Raw genomic sequence first — 1571 nt, forward strand, 5'->3', positions numbered from 1 at the left:
GGGGGGGTGATCTGGGGTGAAAACAGCACGGAATTCGGATTTTTTTTGGAGAATTAGAAAAAGAATACATTTATTTAGCGTTTCATTCAAAAGAAATTTCAAAAAATGGGCGTTTTAGTGGAAGATCGCCTCTGGGTGGCTGTCGGTGTTTCGCTGCGTGCGGCTGGATTGGAATGTCTTCTGCACGTGCAGCAGCATATGTTGAATTGAATTGAGACAATAAGAAACTCTTTTGTCTCCCAAAGAGAAATTATAAAAAAATATATATATTTTATTTGTATTTTATTTTGTTTAGTTTTTAAATAAAATATATTTTATTTATATTTTACGCCGTTTTGTTACTCAAGCCTCACCTTAATGCAGAAACGCGCAGAGGTATATAGAAAGCGAGAGAAACCAAAAGAAATATTTAAAATATTAATAAAAATAAAAATAATAATTTATTTATTTAAGATTAATAAAAATAAAAATAATAATTTATTTTATTTTTTCTTTTTTTCTGATTCCTCAACAATTTCCTCTTCTTTCCCCCACAAAAAAACAAATAAATATATTTTGTGTTCTTTACTTGCTACTAACTAACGCTGTTTGTTCTGTTGACACTCCGCTTACAATATATATATATATATATAAACAAAGCATACAATCTATATATATATATATATATATATATATATATATACTGTATGCTTTGTTTTTACTCTGTTGTGGCTCATGACGGCATCAGGGAATGTAATTAGTGAGACTATTAGTAAAACCAATTAGGGTTTAGGGTTTAGGGTTTAGGGTTTAGGGGTTTAGGGTTTAGCGTTTGTGCGGCTCTTTTTATTGATAGCAAGTTTATTTCGTTTGTTTGCAGTTTGTATCATTAAACCCTAAACCCTAAACCCTAAACACTAAACCCTAAACCGTAAACCCTAAACCCTAAACCCTCAAATATGTAAACCCTAAACCATCGTTTTCATACAAAGAAACCAAAAAGCAGCAGCAAATTTGTTTGTTATTTGCTGCTGCTTTTCCTCTGTTTCTTTTAACAGGGGCCTCAGCAGCAGCAGCAGCACCTGCTGCTGCTGCTGCTGCTGCTGCTGCTCCTCCTCCTCCTACTGCTGCTGCTGCTGCTGCTGTTGTTGTTGCAGTTGGCTGCCACCAGGTGCAGCAGCAGCACCAGCAGCATCAGCAGCAGCAGCAGCAGCAGCTAGAGCATGTGCTGGCAGCAGCTGCTGCAGCAAAGATATTTTTTCTGCGTCCGTGTTGAGGGCCGCCCAGTGATTCTGATGAATTAATAAAACCCTAAAACCCATTGCAGCTAGCAGCTCATGTCGCCTGCAGCAGCAGCAGCAGCAGCAGCAACAGCAGCAGCAGCAGCAGCAACAGCAGCAGCAGCAGCAGCAACAGCAGCAGCAGCAGCAACAGCAGCAACAGCAGCAGCAGCAGCAGCAGTAGTAGTAGAGGATACATATAAATATATACCTCGCCCCCCGCCTCTCCATATATATACATGTATATAAATATAAATAAATATAAATATAAATATAAATATAAATATAAATATAAATATAAATATAAATATA

The sequence above is a fragment of the Eimeria mitis genome, genomic scaffold, assembly GCF_000499745.2.
Source record: "Eimeria mitis Houghton genomic scaffold, Emh_scaff1266, whole genome shotgun sequence".
NCBI lineage: Eukaryota > Apicomplexa > Conoidasida > Eucoccidiorida > Eimeriidae > Eimeria > Eimeria mitis.